We start from the raw sequence: 13,807 nt of genomic DNA on the forward strand, positions 1-13,807 counted from the left end.
TACTTATTTTCTAATCTAAGTGGGTGAACTTGCAAAATCATAAGGGGTGCAAATACTTTTGCTCACTTTATGTTGGGAAGTCAATTATATGCAATGACATTTTTGGCCACCAGGAAGGCGCACTGCCCCATCAAACTCCACGTATGATCTGTATCCAGAGTTTACTAATCTGTGTGTAATGATTTGGGTAGTGATTAGCAAACTGTGAGTGTACCATCAATTTATTAATCTCTGGGTACTGCAATCTTTAGGACAGATTACTTAGCCATTCCCGCCACTAAAAAAATGTAAATAATTTATGAAAACCTTTTTTTTTCAACTAAACAAGAAACCCAGTGGCTGCTGCACCCCCCCCCCCCCAAAAAAAAAAAAAAAAAAAATTAAATTAAGAAAAAAAATATATAAATAAACATTCCCGCCACTTACGTATGAATGCCCCCCCCCTCCCCCGTTAGGGTAAAAGGAAAAATAAAATCATAATTCGTTGGCTTAAAATGGCATTTTAAGACAACATTGTAAAATAAAAACGATATTCTAAAATGAAAGATTCGGTTTGTCAATTTCATTTTGCTAGTTGTCTTAAAGCATCAATCAATCAATTTTACTTTGCCTATGGAAGCCCATTCCCGCCACTCAATAAATAAAGAATGAAAACGGTATTTTTCTCGACAAAACAAGAAGCAGAAGCCTATTTCCGCCAGTAGAACAAAAAAGTTATTTTTTTTAAACTTGCGCGAATGGGGTTCTGCCCCCCCCCAAAAAAAGTTATTTTTTTAAGTGGTGGGAATGGGGTTCTACCCCTCCAAAATAAATAAATAAAAAATAAATAAAAAGAAAAGGAAAGAAAAAAATAAAAGTGTAAATAAACATTCCCGCCACTAACATATGAATGCCCCGTAGGGGGTAAAGGAAAAAAAAAACATAAATAGTAGGGTTAAATTCGTATTTTAAGACAACATTGTAAAATAAAAACGATATTCTAAAATGAAAGCGATTTTCAGATTTGGTTTGTCAATTTCACTTGTTTGTTGTCTTAACGCATCAAACAATCAATTTAAGAATAATAATCAATTTAATTTAAGAATTTAATTCAAAGGACGTCGTGTGTTTCTATGACAACCCTACGATCGCGGGCACTTATGCCTACTTCCGGGTTTGTGTCATGTGACCCTCGCGGCTGGCCGCTGGCCCTCTTCTTTTCAGAGCATCCGAGCGAGGGCACACACAGTACACGCACACGCACACACATACACTGACTGGGATTTATCACCACCCTCGACGACAACATGGTCACGAAATCTTTTTGGTGACATTAGCGCCCACCCCAGAAGGACGGAAGGTCGAACAAGACGACGCTTTATTTTACCGAGGTAAATAAACATAACACGAAAACATACATTGAGTGCGCGGTGCTCCGTTTTGACGGCGGCAAGGAAAATGGCTAACATCAGCTAGCTTGGTTGATTTGCTTCTTTCGTTATGTGCTGGCTATCACGGTCAGGCTGTCACAGGTTCAGATTAGCGCGGTTAATTTGACGTTTACACGTAACCCGTCGTCATTAATCCCATATTGAGATTGCCCTTTTAGCGTTTGGTGTTATATTATGGCATTCTGCGCGGTTTGTGTCAATGTAAATAAAGGCTCCGTGGCACTTCCAGGGCGAATCTTCTAAATCGAGCTCGTCTGGGTTTTCATGGCCTCAACCCAAAAGAAGGGCGAGATTCTAGCTGTTCCTAGATTGTGTTTAAAAAAGTATTAGCAGTCTAGTTCATCACGTGTCAATGTTGTGATTCAACTTCGTCTGCCTTTTAAAAATCGCCTTTGTAAAAGCCTAGGCGTGTGACAATATATCGATATGATGATGTATCGCGATACCATTCAGTTTATCAACACGATCTCGCCAATAATCGATATGACATTACAAAAATATGCCAGTTTTATAAAGGAACCAACGGGTGGGTCAGTGGCGGAACGAATGCGAACAGGGTGCGAAACCGGGTGCGTTTAAAGTGCTTGTGACACGAAAAAGCATGTTTATTTCATAATACACGTGGTATTTTATGCTCCTGAATGATATGGACCGCTTGGATGTGTGTGGAAGCGATCGCTATATTTATTTAGTTTTTTGAATCCCGCGCCAGGAAAATGAGTGACTTCCGGCTTCGGTCTCGCATTGAGGAGGAGGGCGCTGTGACGTGTACGGTAGAAGACGTCCTCTTCACGCTACAGTGTACTGTTGTGTATGAGGACGAAGGATTCAGCTGATTTTGCGGATTAATACTTTTATTTTTTGCATCACGCCAGCCAAACGGCTGCAGAAAAATCATTCTGTATGCGGGAGAGGCGTATGCGCCTTTTTGGAGTTTCAAAAGGTTCCCATTCACCGTGGATATTTACTGTGGGACCATTGGACTTACAAGGAAGTGAGTAAACATCTTGTTTTGTATTATGTCAAATACGAATACAGTGATTACAAAGTAAACACTATAAAATTCCTTTAAATAAAGGACTACTTACGTTTGATCATTGATAGGCATGTAAAAAGCTATCCTCACGCTCATTAGCAGTTAGCTGTTAGCACGTTAGCTACACAACAATTCCAGCCACCCTCCTCCAGGGAACGAACTGTAAATTGCTCTCCGCCGGGCGGTTTGCCGATCCGCAAAGAAACTCGACAACCGGGTCGTCATGTCAAATAATCCAGGCTAGTTATGTGTGATTTTCCACTTCGAAGACTTTGAAACATCCCTCGGTTCGGGTTAGCATGTCGGCTAGCTGTCACTCCTTCTGGTCTGTTTACATTCTCCGAAGCCGGGGAAGGGAAATGACATATGTCCGATTTAGGTGTCATAAAATATCGTTCGGCAGGTGTGACAGTAAAGGTAAAGTCGACTGTTTTGACCATTATGGAGTAATTTTGCCATGTCGCCTTGAATAAATGGATTTTTATTATTTTATATTCCATTTAGCACAAGTTATTTGTCATGACCATGCCATTTATTTAGCAATTGGGGAAAGTACTTGGGTAAAAAGAATATCCTGTAAAAATATTGAAGTAAAGAGACAGAAACAATGACATTTTGCCGCTCTCTTCGTCGCGTTTTCCTCATTGTGAATAGTTCCCCCTCGACGGGCTGACTGGTCCTTCTCAAGCCATTTATATAGCTATTGGGGAAAAATACTTGGATAAAAAGAATATCCTGTAAAAATATTGAAGTAAAGAGACAGAAACAATGACATTTTGCCGCTCTCTTCGTCGCGTTTTCCTCATTGTGAATAGTTCCCCCTCGACGGGCTGACTGGTCCTTCTCAAGCCATTTATATAGCTATTGGGGAAAATACTTGGATAAAAAGAATATCCTGTAAAAATATTGGGAGTAGAGAGACTGAAACAATGACATTTTGCAGCTCTCTTCGTCTCGTTTTCCTCGTTCTGATCAATTCCCCCTCAATGGGCTGAATAGTAAAACCGATGAGCCTAGTCTACCGCTGACGTCATCCACCTGTTGGGGACGCTAAAGCCCTATAATTGTAGGCGTGGCTAACCGGCAGATTAAAAGACTAATTTCTCGTCATCTGCGCTTTGCTAAATTGTTGTATATGGTCGAATCGTCTCAAAATATGATTTTCTAATTCACATAATAATGCCATTTAAGACTTTTTTTCTGGTGTCGTATGCTCTTTAAGTAAAAACGGCCCCTTGAGGTGAAAGTCCGGTTGATGGGGATGATTATTCCCTTCAAGATGATGTGTAGGGTGGGGGCGGTGCTAATGGAAAATTTTCTGCAGGCAACAACCAAGGGTTGTGGGGGTGTATTAGAGATATTTTCACACTTAAACACTATGTTCCAGCTTTGAGCATCATCTTACCTTTCTGTTTGAACCTCCCCTCGCCCAACCACGCCCTATTCGCGCCCTCAAACTGGGACTCTGGTGGGGCCGGGGTGGGGGTGGGGTGGGGTGTTGTATTTTACCACTTGAACACTAAATTACAGCTCCTCGCATCATTGTACCATTCTGTTTGACCCTCCCTTGTTATGGCCGCAAACCAGGCCCCCTACAGGCCTGGGCCTAGGTGCCGCCGCACCTCCAGCACACCCCTAAGGTCCGCCCCTAGGGTGGGTAGCTCCAAAAATGTCCACTTGAGCAAAATTTTCCACTAAAATTGTGTCTTATCTTTATTCATTGGCTGGCATTGACTCCATTAGGCGTCCAATTCATTTTGATTGGTTGGGCCAAATCTACGTTTATCCATAGACTTCATAATATATTGACAGGACACGGCGCGCTGACACTGCGCCAGACCTTCGGGGAGGGGGCCTCAAGAGGAGTTATTCTCAAACACACACGCTGCGATTTAACGCCGGGTTTAGGTTGAAAAAGTAGAAAAGCTGTACCGCATACAAACAGCAAAGACTGTCTCTGGAGTGAATTGTTCGAGGATTCAATTATTATATTTTTCGTACCATGTATGCATTTTGAAACGTGAAAAAAATCAATGGAGAAATTAGCCGCTACAGCATTGGCATCCTACTTTGCAATATTTACGTGAAATAAATGCTAACTGCCCGTTTTTGCTTTTAACCAAGAATTGAGACTGTTTTACATCCATATCTATAGAGAATTGAGGGATTTAAGCATTTATTCAAAGGAATTTTCATCGTAAAAAGCTTTGTTTTCATAAGGCCACCGCTACATTTGCTTACTGGCTAGCATCATAGTTCGCAATATTTACGTAAAATAAATGCTAACTGGCCAGTTTTTTTGCTTTTAACCAAGAATCGAAACTGTTTTACGTCCAAAACTATAAAGAATTCAGGGATTTAAGCATTTATACACACAAATTTTCATCGTTAAAAGCTCTTTGTGGTCATAAGGCGGCGCCACATCGGCTAAAAGACTAGCATCACATTCGACATATTTACGTAAAATAAATGCTAACTGCCCGTTTTTTGCTTTTAACCAAGAATCGAGACAGTTTTACGTCTATATCTAGCAAGAATTAAGGGGATTAAGCATTTATTCACAAAAATTTTCATCGTAAAAACCTTTTTGTTGTGATAAGGGGGTACCACATTGGCTAAAAGACTAGCATCACATTCGACATATTTACGTAAAATAAATGCTAACTGCCCGTTTTTTTGCTTTTAACCAAGAATCGGGACTGTTTTACGTTCCTATCGATAAAGAATTCAGGGATTTAAGCATTTATTCACAAGCATTTTCAACATAAAAAGCTCTTTGTGTTTCCACTCGGTCTGCTTTGACGCAGATAGGCCCCCTATGTATAGGCTCCGTGTCCTGTCAATATATTATTAAGTCTATGGTTTATCCCAGAGGTCTCGCGCTGTCAATGGCACGCAAACATAAGCATTCTAAGCCAGTCTTTCCAGTTTAAATGAACGAATAGCTTATTTTTCTTTAATAGTTGAGTTGTAGAATGTCATAGATTGATCTCTTATCATAAATCACCACACAACACAAACCTATATGGTATATAAATTAAACAAATGGCTATTAAAAATGGATACTTATGGATGGGTGATCTACTACTTGGGAGTGATACAACTACTACTACAAAACAATTAGTTTTGCAACGATCAATCGATTAACTCAAGTAATTCGATTAGGTAAACAAGTCGAATTAAATTTTGCAGCTTCAAGTATTCGTTTAATTAAAGTGGAGTTGCAATGGTTTAGTTTGAAAGTGTTCGCATTAGTTTTATTGATTTGGGTGGATACACTGCCCACTAGTGGCAACAGTGACTATGATATAACTCATTTCACATGGCTGAATGCAGCTGGTCCCTCTTAAGACCAACATAAGATAAGTTTTTGTTTGAGCTAATGTTTAAAAAAAATTTTTTTTTAATGCATTCGTAATTTAATTATAGGTATATATAGCCGTGTTTTTTTTTGGTTTTTTTTTTTTCGTGGGAATATGTGTTTGAGCCATTTGTTAAGAGTATTGTTAAAAAAAATGTTAGCATTTTGTAGCATTTAAGCTAGCGGACTTTTGCTATGTAAGTTAACCAATTATTCTTTTGTTGTACTTAAATCCTCATTTATTAATTTTTTTTTATACTGTTTGAGGCGCAGCTCAGGTATTTTAATTTATATTCCTTATCGGCTTACTCGATTATTCGAACTAACTAGTTCATCGATTAATCGACTACTAAAATAATCGATAGCTGCAGCCCTAAAAACAATAAACACACAATTATTATAACTCTTTACAAATGGCTACCGTACGGAATGCTGGAAATTCTAGAGTCTATTACATCTTATGCTACATTAATTATTCATGCACTTGTGTTTAACAGGCTGTGACAGTCTAAATAACTTCTGCAATCGGAAAGCTGCCTCATTGTTATATAATTGCTGATATTTGTATCTATTAATATTTGGCAGTATCGTTAACAATAGTGTTCCCTATATTGTGTCAAATTTAGAAGACATGTTTTTTAAACACTTTACAGGATCTAAAACAAACAGTGGGGGCATAAAGATGACATGCGAGTTGTTTGTCTTGAGCAAAGAACCGCTGGCTATGAATGGATTCCTCTTGAAGTCAGTTCCATACATAAACAATGTAAAGTGAACACGTGCCTATTTGCGGTTGCTTTTTCGAGGAATTTCTTTTTTCTGGGGCAAAATATTTTTGAGTGGAGGTCCTATCACACTCCTTCTTCATAGTAGTAGGTGTGTTCCTCTACAGTCAGCAGATCAGCCCTCGAAACAAGGTGTGAGCGCACTAGCTCATAGTAAAGGCTCTTTTGTGCTCAAAACTAAAGGTGAGTGGAAACCGCTGGGTATCTTCTGATATAATTTACGATACACGGGTAAGCATGTGCCGGTATGATATTATGACGGTATGATACCCTTAAGACAAAATATCACGGTAATGCAATTACAAGTCTAAAATGTGTTACTTTGAGATATCTGGGTGTTTTTTTTTTTTTTTTTTTTTTTTTTTTAAATAAAGAAAAACTTTTTTCCATTGAGCAGGATTTTTATTTTTCAAAACATATGAGTAAATTGCAACATAACATAGGGTTGTTCCGATCATGTTTTTTTGCTCCCGATCCGATCTCGATCGTGTTAGTTTGAGTATCTGCCTATCCCGATATTTCCCGATCCGATTGCTTTTTTTTTTTGCTCCCGATTCAATTCCAATCATTCCCGATAATTTTTCCCGATCATATACATTTTGGCAATGCATTAAGAAAAAAATGAATAAAACTCGGACAAATATATACATTCAACATCCAGTACATAAGTACTGTATTTGTTTATTATGGCAATAAATCCTCAAGATGGCATTTACATTATTAACATTATTTCTGTGAGAGGGATCCACAGATAGTAAGACTTTTAGTTCTTAAAGGATAAAAGTGACTTTGTATATTGTGACTAAATATTGCCATCTAATGTATTTGTTGAGCTTTCAGTAAATGATACTGCAGCCATTTAACTTCTGCCCAAATGCATGATGGGAAGTGCAACCATGACTGTGCGTACGGGCACCAATTGATATATCTTCTCTGCGTTGGGAAAGAACATAGGGTGTTAAGAAAATGATCATCTACCACCTTTCTTCCTCACATTGCCTCCCCCGTTAATTTTAATTGCTGAAAGAGGGAATGAAAGGCTTTAGCCAAATAATAAAATCCTCTCTACTCATTATAAGCCCTATATATTGGTAAAACGTATACATTCAACATACTGTACATAAGTACTGTATTTGTTTATTATAACAATAAATCAACAAGATGGCATTTACATGATTAATATTCTTTCTGTGAGGGGGATCCACGGATAGAAAGAGTTGTGACTTTGTATATTGTGACTAAATATTGCCATCTAGTGTATTTGTTGAGCTTTCAGTAAATGATACTGTAGCCATGCCCAAATGCATGATGGGAAGTGGAACCATGACTGTGCGTAGTGCTACCAATTGATATATCTTCCCTGCGTTGGGAAATATTTCTAATTGTAGGGAGAGGGATTGTAAGGCTTTAGCCAATTAAAAAAGGCTCTAAAGGCTGCTAAAATTCACTCTCCTCATTTTACGCTGCCTTTTATCTCTCTATATAGGTAAAACGGCGCAATTACAGATGGAGCGCGACAATGCGTGAGTGGGTCGTGCAGCGCATGCATTAATTGCGTTAGATATTTTAACTTGATACATTTTTTTAAAAAATTAATTACCGCCGTTATCGGGATAAATTTGATAACCCTACCTTAAGCCTAAATTAAAAACTCTGGATGAGTGTAACATATTATGTCTGTAATGTTAAATACAATTAGAAAACGATTTAATAAAAAAAAAAAAAAAATTTAAAAAGGCATGGCCGATATTTTTTTCCCGATTCCGATACTTTGAAAATGACGTGATCGATCGGGACATCTCTAAACATAAGTATAATGTTCAGTTAAAATTAATTTAAAAGTAATAACAACATATTTAAAAATTAAGATAAATGCAGTCCTTTAGGTGAGCTAATCCTACAGCCACAACTTAACATTATTACCGTCAGAACAAAAATCATTATTTTCCATAAAAACAATGTGTGTATGACTTGTATCTAGGGCTGTCCCAAACGACTAATTTTCTCCTGATTAATCAGCTGACTATTTTTACGATTAGTCGACTAATCTTTTAATAATTTTTTTTTTTTTTTTTTTTACTAATTTAGCAATGAAATTTTTGTTGACGCTTATCAATGCACAATTTTTTTTTTTTTTTACTAATTTAGCAATGACAATTTTGTTGATGCTTATCAATTCAAAAAACACAAAAGAGAATGGGAAAAAAATTAAATCATTATGATTGTACACAAAATTCCAAAAATGGGCCGGACAAAAGTATTGGCACCCTTTGAAAAATCATGTGATGCTTCTCTAATTTGTGTAATTAACAGCACCTGTTACTGACCTATGACACATAACAGGTGGTGGCAATAACTAAATCACACTTGCAGCCAGTTAAAAAGGATTAAAGTTGACTCAACCTCTGTCCTGTGTCCTTGCGTGTACCACATTGGGCGTGGAGAAAAGAAAGAAGACCAAAGAACTGTCTTGAGAACTTGAGAAGCAAGAACTTGAACTTGAGAAGCAAAATTGTGAGGAAGCATGGGCAATCTCAAGGCTACAAGTCCATCTCCAAAGACCTGAATCTTCCTGTGTCTACTGTGCGCTGTGTCATCAATAAGTGTAAAGCCCATGACACTGTGGCTAACCTCCCTAGATGTGGACGGAAAAGAAAAATTGACGAGAGATTTCAACGAAAAATTGTGCGGGTGGTGGATAAAGAACCGCGACCAACATCCAAACTAGTTCAAGCTGTCTTGCAGTCCGAGGGTACAACAGTGTCAACCCGTATTATCGGTCGGCGTCTGAATGAAAAGGGACTCTATGGTAGGATACCCAGGAAGACCCCACTTCTGACCCAGAGACATAAAAAAGTCAGGCTGGAGGCCTGATTTGCGGGCATAAAGTGGGTGTGAATGGGCGAGGGGAGGGTCAAACAGAAAGGTAAGATGATGCACGGAGCTGTAATATAGTGTTTTATATAGGGTTGTTCCGATCATGTTTTTTTGCTCCCGATCCGATCCCGATCGTTTTAGTTTGGGTATCTGCCGATCCCGGTATTTCCCGATCTGATTGCTTTTTTTTTTTTTTTTGCTCCCGATTCAATTCCAATCATTCCCGATAATTTTTCCCGATCATATACATTTTGGCAATGCATTAAGAAAAAAATGAATAAAACTCAGACGGCTATATACATTCAACATACAGTACATGAGTACTATATTTGTTTATTATGGCAATAAATCCTCAATATGGCATTTACATTATTAACATTTTTTCTATGAGAGGGATCCACAGATAGAAAGACTTGTAATTCTTAAAGGATAAATGTGACTTTGTATTTTGTGACTAAATATTGCCATCTAGTGTATTTATTGAGCTTTCAGTAAATGATACTGCAGCCATTCAACCCATAACAAATTTTAGTGTGCGATAATTATTCTCATAAATTATTGCGATATGCCATATTATTGCGCCCCCCCAATTTTTTTAAAAACCAATTTACTATAACACAATGAGAATACAGTATATATTAATAGATCAAGTACACCCATTTAAACGCGATAAATATTTACTCTTAAATTCAAAAATACATTTTTTCAGAAATCACAACTAAAAACAATAGACCATGCCTCTTAAGTAAAAAAACAACAATATTGATACCGCACAGAAACACAAAATAAATAAAATGTGTTAAAAAAAAAAAAAAAATTCCACTTAGTAACTTTAGCATTTAGGCAACTTTTGCTGTCAAACATTCTGCAGTGGTGTTCCATAGGGATGCAACAATACAGTTAAGTCACGGCTCGGTACGATTTTTGATACGGGGGACACGATTTACGATCCGATTCAATACATTGAATTCTCTGTAAAAAAAAAAAAATAACTTTAATAATAATAATTTAACTTTTTTTTTTTTTTTTTTTTTTTTTTTTTTTTTTTTTTTTTGCTAACGAGCAAAAATTAAATTGCCATCATATAAACATGCATTTTAGTGCATAATATTTATGTGCTTACTTCTTACTGATCTGAAAAAATGTATAAAAGTGCTGAGAACAATCTTTACTGTTTGTAAAGTGAGGCAGGGCACACTGTTGACTGCTACTGCTCTCTTAGCAGCTAGGTTTACTACATGAGCAAGACATCCTATTTGTGGTCCGAATCCATCTGTGTCACGTCCTGAATTAACAATATTTGCAACATTATCTATAGTCACTGGTATGGATTGATTTGGCCTTCTTAACTTCCACTCAGTCATGACAGTTTAGAATTCATCGACGTAGTATATGGACTACGTGTCCCATAATCACTTTTGGTTGACGTAGCCAATGGCGCGGGACTGAGCACATCTAGTTTTCCATTTCATGATATCTAGTGTGTGGGCGCATGAAAAAATTTAGCAAGCGCCGCTGAAGTCACGTCTGCTCATTACTACTAGTGTTGCACCAATACCATTTTTTGGCCCCGATACCGATACCTGGCTGTGCAGTATCGGCCGATACCGATACCATACCATACCGATACCACCCTGATTATATATATATATATATATATATCAGAGGTTGCGCTAGACATTTTCGTTGTCTGTCATTTTGACTGACAGGGTCATAAAAATCCGGTCATAGTCTATTTTTACCCGTCACTTAAATTTTTAAAATGATAATGATGACATATTCAATAGTATTTAGTTTTCATTCATTTTTAATTAATATTGTAACGATTGCTTGGCGGCGAAAAATTAGACACGGAAGTCGTGGTATTTTTCTCCCTTTTTACTCTGCTTACCGCCAACAACTCCGCCCCCAAAGAAAAGGAGGCAACGATATAGACCCCAATCACCAACGTCACACAATGATCTTAATTCTGGTTGTCAGCCCAAAATCTTCTAAATATATATTAAATGCATCTTACCAGATATAAAAATACTACTACATAGTCTGTGGTGATCGTTTGGTCCCCAGATTTCTTGTCGAATTACAGCAGTCCATCTCGCTCTCATCTTCGCGTCTCTCAGAATACGGTAGAACTTCAAGTCTCTCCGTCTATCTTTGTTACAGCAACCAACCGCCACACACGCCTTCACCATTTTGATTATTAATATTAACGAGCAGAAAAACACGCCGTAATAGGAGGCATGTACGTAGCGGTAATGTATAAACATGACGGGCTGACACACAATATGGCGGCTCCGGTCAGGGGGGCGGAGTTGTGACGTCATGTGATTGGGGTCTATACACAGGCGGCAATCTTGTCCATCAATTGCATGACGCGCTGGCACACCGGGTGCACCAATAAGAACCTCGCGTTGATGTGTCAATCACGGTGCCGCCGCCAGACCCCGGTTACGCTACAATATTCTGACAGAATAGCCAACGACGTCACGCATTAAGAGAGACAATAGCTAATTAATATGCTAACTCGCTACCCTGTGGTCTGGGGTGTGAATTGCAACCTGTCAAAATGACTGACGGACTTCAGTTTTTTCCGTCACCGTTTTAAAAAACCGGTCAACGACGGAAAATTTCCGGTTAACGCGTCTTATTTGCAGCAAATAACCAAATTTGATCGCAATATTATTTACTTCTCTATATTATCTGTATCATTAATATCATTACTATTATTATTACTATTATTATTACTATTATTAGGACCCGTTGCCCTAATAGACGCGCGTAGGACCCGTTGTCCTGTTACCGATTTACAGACACCTGCCTGACTTGAGGGGGACTAGTATTCTCAAGATTTTACCAAGATAGACACGGAACGTGCACCCAGGAAAGACGTAAGATATCGTGTCACCTCCCTTTTGAATGCGTCTACTTTTACTACAATAGACACGGAACGTGCATTCAAAAAAGACGCGAATGAAACCATTTAACCCTTCAACCAATAGCACTCTGCGTTACACAGTATATCACGACTACGCGATACGAGGTTTTTCCCTCACACGGAAAAGCCTCAAGCACCAGATTTAGCTTCAAAGTTCAATGCAAAGTAAAAAAATTACTTCCTTCCGAGGTGCGTCTATCAATGTGGACACGGAACGTGCACCCAGAAAAGATGCGAAATCTCGTATCGCACCCCTTCTGGGTGCGTCCACTCAAAGCAGACACGGAACGTGCACCCAGAAAAGACGCGAAATATTGTATCGCCTCCTTTCTAGGTGCGTCTACTTTTCACGGAGTTTAAGTACGTACAGGACACCGTCGCCCTTAAAATTTACCAGCCGCAAAAATTGTTACACCCAATCATCCAATTTGGCTGATCCTACCGTGAGATGTCTTCAATCCTTTCGGTTTTGCTTCAACCCTTCGCCTCCAGAAGCGGAGTTGAGGCCAGTCCCCTCGCAAACCGAGTACGTGCACGCTTTGAATGGATATCCTCTCCGCTTCCGGAAACGTCAGGTATGTCGCAATCCGGCTCGAAGGACCAAAAAATGTCAAGTTCAAAATTAGATCCTTAGGTAGACATTGTAAAATTGCCCAAAAATAAGGAGAGAAGACACTCAGTTTTCTTGGCCAAGGAGGTCAAACATGTGGCTTTTTAGCCACCAAGATTGATCTAAAGGAAAAAAACCCTCCTTGGTATTTTATTTAGGGGTTTTCCCTGAACAAAATGGGCGTCGCACTGAGGGAGGGGAAAGCAAGCTAGCGACACCCATGTGGTTTTTTATTGGCTATGTGTGTGCATGTAGGTGGAATTTAAGTGATACACGTGTGTGGAGCAAGAGCTTATGTAAACAATCAAAACAATCATATAAACAGTCAAAATAATATATAAGCAGTCAAAATAATGCAGACACTTTTAGTTATGCAACGTTAAACAATCAGCAGAATAGTCCAAACACTTCCAGTTGTGCACCGCTGTGGCCCTGGAAGATGTCCTCGGATGGAAAATCGTCCTCGAAGGGCTAGGCGAAAGTCCAAACCCCAGGTGCTGGGGTTGTCTGGAAGGTCCAGTTACGCAACGGCGCGGCCATGAAGCCACTCCGACCCTCTTTCTACACTTTGTAACACTTAAGCATTATACTACAATCTGGTATAGCAAGCAATAATCATTTACTGGTTATCAATATGTATTATTTATGGTATATATGAGCATAAGCATATCTAGAAGTAAGAAGAATATGGCAGTATGTATTATTTATGGTATATATGAGCATAAGCAAATATTCAATCAACCAATCAAGCAAACATTTAATAAATCAAACCC

The 13,807-nt window shown here is 38.5% G+C and overlaps 1 protein-coding gene across 2 annotated transcripts in view; it reads left to right on the top strand.

The window, feature by feature from the left end:
* Positions 1-1,147: 1,147 nt before the first annotated feature.
* slc36a1 (solute carrier family 36 member 1) overlaps positions 1,148-13,807 on the top strand; it is a 113,757-nt gene continuing 101,097 nt past the window's right edge. Inside the window, exon 1 of one of the 2 annotated variants that reach the window (XM_057849917.1) lies at positions 1,148-1,370. The gene's annotated coding sequence lies outside the window, so the exon portion shown is untranslated. The remainder of the gene's footprint in view (positions 1,371-13,807) is intronic. The other variant, XM_057849916.1, reaches the window with a different exon arrangement.

This window comes from Corythoichthys intestinalis, chromosome 11, assembly GCF_030265065.1.
Source record: "Corythoichthys intestinalis isolate RoL2023-P3 chromosome 11, ASM3026506v1, whole genome shotgun sequence".
Taxonomy (NCBI): Eukaryota; Metazoa; Chordata; class Actinopteri; order Syngnathiformes; family Syngnathidae; genus Corythoichthys; species Corythoichthys intestinalis.